This window comes from Dromaius novaehollandiae, chromosome Z (assembly GCF_036370855.1).
Source record: "Dromaius novaehollandiae isolate bDroNov1 chromosome Z, bDroNov1.hap1, whole genome shotgun sequence".
NCBI classification, from domain to species: Eukaryota; Metazoa; Chordata; class Aves; order Casuariiformes; family Dromaiidae; genus Dromaius; species Dromaius novaehollandiae.
The window spans coordinates 55,803,351-55,809,350 of record NC_088132.1 but is presented as its reverse complement, the minus strand read 5'-3'; the positions used below and the strand labels follow the sequence as shown (position 1 = coordinate 55,809,350).

At 43.2% G+C, this 6,000-nt stretch overlaps 1 protein-coding gene across 2 annotated transcripts in view; it reads left to right on the top strand.

Annotated features, from left to right (window-relative positions):
* The first annotated feature begins 769 nt into the window (after positions 1 to 769).
* The window catches only part of LOC135324657 (zinc finger FYVE domain-containing protein 16-like), a 32,626-nt gene continuing 27,395 nt past the window's right edge, over positions 770 to 6,000 (top strand). Inside the window, exons 1-2 of one of the 2 annotated variants that reach the window (XM_064501347.1) lie at positions 770 to 910; positions 1,421 to 1,648. The gene's annotated coding sequence lies outside the window, so the exon portion shown is untranslated. Of the gene's footprint in view, positions 939 to 1,420; positions 1,649 to 6,000 lie in introns of both variants that reach the window. The other variant, XM_064501346.1, reaches the window with a different exon arrangement.

Below are 6,000 nucleotides of genomic sequence, written 5' to 3'. Positions count from 1 at the left end.
GCCCTAGCGGTTGTTTAAAACACCAAGATAAAGCAGTCCTTTCCCTGGGTAAATTACATTCCACGGTAAATAGGTAAAATGAAAACGGGGGGATGAATAAATAAACAATGGGGGGGGGCACAAACAAAGATCAGATAATGCTTTACCTTGGGGGGAAAAAACAATTTGATGCAGATCATCTTGGTCTGAGTTACAATTTCGTATTCAGAGCAGGTATAGCTACTGAAAATCGTTACAGGAACGAAGATGAGGATCGGCTGTGTGATTACATCACTGGTGGCCCAGTGACCACCCTGCAGTGCAGGAGTTGGTGCGGCCTTCAGTACGTAGTGTAACAGTACCGTATCTGTTTCTCCAGAGGAACAGTCTCATTTAATTAAAGGGTCACTTCAAGACAAAGCAGAGTAGTGGTAAGCAATTTTCAGTTTCATGACCCCTTGCTTTTACGTATTGATTTGCTGACTCTACAGGACAAAAACCTGATTATTAAGTCATGTTAGCTGTAGAAGTATAATGGTAGTGAATACCCACAGACTATCAAAAAATATGCAGTAAATATTAGATGCTTAGCAGCAGGTCTCAATTATTTATGAGACTGACTAAGAAGAGCCTGGCAAGAACTTTGGGAAGCTTTTCTCCACATAACTTCTTTTTAGAAGTTGACACGGGAGCGGCGCCGGGGAGGGCAGAGGCGCCCATCGGCCGGCGCTACCGCGCATGTCCAGCGCCTGCGGCCCGGCAGCGTCCCCCGCGGCGGGGAGCTCCTGCGCAGGCGCGACGCCGGGGCTGTGGCGGCAGAGAGCGCGGTGCCGGGGCTATGGCGGCCGCCCCCAGCAGTCTGGGCGGGACGGAGCCGGGATCCGCGCATGCGCAGGGGCGCCCGGGCCGCTGGGAGCACAAGCAAGCGGAGGTGCGGGCGGGAGGGGCCAGCTCCGGAGGTGTGTTGCCGCCGCGGCGGGCCCGGGCCCTGCTCCCGGGGCGGGGGCGGCCCCTCCGGCAGCCTCCGCGGGGTCCCGCGCGGGCGGGGCGGAGCGGGCAGCCCGGCCCCGCCGCCCTCGGCCTCCTTGCCCCCCGCCCTGGGCCCGGCGCCGCCAGGGGAGCGCGGCCCGGGTGCCTCGGGCCGCCGGCGGCGGAGCGGGGAGGCGGCCGGGGCCTCCCGGGGCCCTCGTAGGGGGCGGCGGTGTCGGGGGAGCCGCTCCCGGCAGAGGCGGACGCGGGGTCGGGCCGTGGCGCAGGGCAGCCCCGGCGGAGGCTGTGAAGTGCCTCAAAAGCAGTGTTTCTCCTGGCGGCTTGTCCTAGCTGCGAGCTGCTTGCGCGTCCTGTTCCCCTCTGGGTTAATCGGTGTGTGTTGCCTCTCTGCTTGCTGTGACAGTTGTGCTTCGCGGGCGCTAACTGCCTTTTCTTTCACCTGGTCTAACAGACGCACGTCTCGGTTGGGAAGAAATGTCCTAAGCTTGTGTTCGGTGTTGAAGATTATTCCCGGCCTGAAGAGGGGCTTGGGCACTTCAGAGCTGTGACAAGGCTCTCGTTAGACAGATACGGTGTTTGATGCACGGATGAAGAGCGAAACTTCATGTACTGAGGACTTTACAGTCTGAAATGCTTCAATGAATGCAGTCTTTGGAAACGGAAGATGGAGTGTCTTATGGTAATGAAACAAAATCTAACCCGTGTGTTTTTGGCAAATAGTATTTTACTTGCAAAATGTAACATGCTAACTGCATGGTACTTTTACAGTGTATTATGGGAGTCTTCATGTTATGCTTTGTGTGTTAAACAAAGTGGATGAACTGCATGTACAACTTTAAAGATATTAAGATGTAAAAAGATATTTTGGTTTACTTCAGTTCATTTTAATATAAGGTACAGAGTTCAATGGACTTAAATGCCATGTCTTGTATGCTGTAATACATGCTTCTTGATAAGCTGGGAAACTTTTTTTTTGTCTGTTAAAAAAAAAACCCTGTAATGCCACAGGTCTGATTATTAGTATATTCTGGAGACATTAATACTGTGAAGAAAAGGATCGGGTTCACTGCCAGTACTGGATGCTGTTAGCTTCTAGCTGGGTTACTTAAGTTTTCTACTAGGAATACCTGATTATTAATAATGCAAAACAGAGAAGATGGGACTGTCAAAAAACACTGCCTTCCATTGTCTGAGGAGTGATCTTTCAGACCTGATGTAATAATCATATTCTCATGACTCATTTGTGAAGGCTGAGTAATAAAAGCTGATACAACCAATAATGATGGAGCTGTAGGCAGTATGTGAGAGATGCATCTGTTCAGTTAGGCAAGTGGATTCTTCAGTTGGCTTTGTTATTGATGGTACAGCTGGTGTGCTGTTGGAGCAGTGCTGAAAATCAGTAATTGTTGACAGACCTCTTCTCTCTGTATGGCTTGCCTGATACTATTTTCTCTTCAGAAGATCCATAACAAATTGCTGGAAATGAATTAAAAAAATAAACCTTAAGGGGGTAAAGATAGCGTTGGGATAAAATAGTTTGCTTAGCAGCTGCAGTGTTGGTCATAACCTTATAATGCTGTTGATAGTTTTATGAAACTGTTGAACTGACAGCATACTGCTCTTTAAGCAAGGCAGTTTATTTTTTTTTATGATGTGCCACGTATGCTTTTTTCTTATGTGTCTGAAAACATCTTTGTAACTTCTATCTTAATCCCCTGATTCAGCTAGTAAATCTGCAGCGGGAGCAACTGCTGCAGTTTCGGGTGGGATAATATGTTGTATTGCTCAACAAAAATCATTTTAGCTTCTAGTTGACAGCATCTACTTTTTCTGTCTGTCTCTCTGTCTTTCCCTAAGGCAATTTCTCAGTTGTAGTGAGCATCCCTCTTAGGTTGATTGCTGATGAACTCCATGAGCAGCTGAGCCCTTAGAGAATTTGTCTGCTGTTCTGTAGAGCCTCAAGTATGTGGGGGTGTATGGTGTAGGGATAGGGAGGAAAAGCTGGTAATAAAAGAATTGAAGGGGAGGAAGAAGTTACATACAGTGCTAGATAGAAAACTTCATTTCCACAGCACTGTGAACTTAAGATAATTCTTAATTGCTATGTTTCTACCAAAGATTTTATTCCAGGTATGGTATTTTCACTTGGTAGGTGCCAAGCTGGAAAAATGACTATTGCAAGGATACCAAATAAAAGTTTCAGTATAGTTTTCTGCTCAGCCCAAGTAAAATGACTAAACAGATGATCAAGTGGAAGTAATGTGACTTTGCAATGAGCAGAAAGACTTCCCTGGTAACTGCAATAGCTGTCTTAATTTTGGAATAACTTTTGGAGTGAAGGCTTGTGTGTTTTGGGTTGTGTGTTCTTTTGGTTTTTTTTAAACTTGATCATAGTGGGTTTAGCATGTTTTGACATTCATCTCTCTCTAAATGTAGGCCTGGATTCTGCAGGGGTGATTAGTTGTGACTAGATTGAGATCTGGTAAAAGTCTTTGTAAGTTAGCACTATTGAGATTTTATTTTTCAGAGATTTTTAGATGTTTAAAATACTGTTTGTCAACAGACTTAAATTCATTACTACTTGCTAACCAGTTTATCTGTTTTATTTTATAAGCTGTTATAGTGAAAACTGCTAACTGCCTGCATTTATGGACACCATATTGATAAAAATCGATAATCCCTGCTGTAGTTTGTGGCTGTGTTCTAGCCTAACAAACTTCTGTTATCATCCCCTCTAAATAAAAAGGATGCACTGAGAAGTCCCTAAGGGAAGTATTTTCTGAACCCTGAAATATTGTTCAGAGTATGTTCAGATATGTTACTATGCCTTATAAAGGAAGTAGTTTATGAATTTCCAGTGCTGACACAGTTGCACTTTGTGCACAGTCATCCAAATCAGAATAGACACTCCTCTTAGATGCCAGTTTTTACTTAGTAAAGTGTTTGCTTCTGTTTCCTGAGGTACAGTCTTTGTGCAATGTGAAGTGCAGTATCACGAGTTTGCCTGTCAGAGACCAGGCCTTGTCTGACTGGGCAAGTAATGTGCACAGTCCTTTGCTGTTCTCTTTTGCTCTGCTAAAGCTTGCTACTTGTCAGGCCTAGAAAGGTAAAGAAGGGTGTTTGACCAGGTGCTGAGATGTGTACTGAATATTAAGTGATGAGATTCCTTCCAGAGATTGCCACAGCATAACTTTATTTTAATACTGTTCATGTTGGCTACTCTAGATACTGACTTCATGTGTTAATTGTGATAACTGCTGCCTGTCCTAGCAATTAAGTGTTGGTAGTTTTCCACTAAATAAACTTGAGGAAGACAGTAAAGAATGCTAGTCCTGAAATCATGGCATAAGGAAAAACTTTCAAAGATGAGAAACTTTTATGGCCGGCATGTTTAAAAAGGACTGAATGCTTACCTAAAGAAGCATCAAGTACTGCCAGTGTGCCTTTTTGTAATATGTTAACAAAAAGCATTTTTCGCTGTCTTGAAACTGAAGGATACTCAATCTACAAAATGAAGGCTTGATTGTTAGCTGGAAGAAAGGCTTTTTGCCAGCCCATATATTTGGAAGCCCTAGTGATCAGTATATTCTGTTCTTTAGGTGACATTAACTGCCAGTTAAGGAAGCAGGACATACAGAAGGCCAGATGGTGTGATTAGAATTGGTGGTCTGTAATGGTGTGAAATGTTCAGAATGTGACCCGTTTCTATTCATTAGTACTTGAAAACCTTCCTTGGTATATTTCTGGCTGAAGAAATAAGTAGTGAGTGAGTACCCAAAGACTTCTCTTGAGTTGAAGGCCTTGTAGTTTACTCATATAGTATGCAGTAAACCATTTTAAGGAAATAACAGACCTAATTAGCTCAATATAGAATGGTAATCTATGGACTAATTTCTCCCAGTGTGTTGTAAAGATGACTGCTTCTAAATCAGGTGGTCTTAAACTAAGTTATCTAATTTAATCGTAACTACATTCCCCAGTCTGAATGTGAGTGTCTAAAATAAAATTTTCTCAGATCTTGCCCTTTAAACTGACTTCTAAACTATTAGAGACTAGCTTGTATCACTGTACTGTAGTCATATTATCCTTTGATTACTTTCTTCTTTTTTTTTTTTTTTTTTTGAGGAGGAGAGCTATATCTCTAGTCCAGTCTTTTAGCACATAAATATTTAACTTACAAGATGAAAGCATATGGTGCTTGGCAGACAGCAGTTTAAATATACACTGTTTAAAACTTGAGGCTCTTACAGACTCCACAGTATATTATTTTTCAAAATAGAAAGCTTTAATTTGCTTGTCTCACGGTAGCATCAAGGACATAAATCTTCAGATAAGCAGTTATGAACATTGTCCTTTAAAAGTTAGTAACAAATCTGTGAACCAACTTGGAGAGAGTCCAGAAGAGAACAGTGAGAGTATTCAGAGCTCTAGAAAACACTTTCGTAAGACATCACTTGATGCTGTTTAGTCAAGAGAAGGTACATGCCTTTAAATACGTAAGAAGTGGCAGAAGCAAGCATTGGACTTACTCAAGTGTCAGGGGTCTCTGCTAGACAAACAAATTGAGCTTCCCATGTTTTTCTTTATGGTGGTGATTCCTTCCTGTCCGTGCACTGCCCCGTCTGCTGTGCTGGCACACCTCTTTGTGTCTATGTGAGGAAATTATCTGGATGAAAAATAACTAAGGAGAATCTTTTTTTTTAAACTTGGTCAGTTCTTGCTCTGTGCACAATGTAACTCTGCATGAATCTTAAACTGCTATGATGTAAGGAATGGTAAAGGGGCAAATTGTTTACAGTACAGCTCCTCTAAAACCTGCAATGGAAAAAGATCCATATGCTTAAACACCTGTAGTCTTCTATTCCCCACCCAAGCACTCTTGCTCCTATGCATTCACGTGCTTTCCCTTGCTGTACAGAATAATGGCTTCCCTCTCCTGTCTTAACTGTTTGTTTTCTTGATACCTCTGTAGGGTGCGTGGTGGTGGGCTTCTGCTATAATTTCTACTTAGTTTTAAAAAAGTGTGGTGAT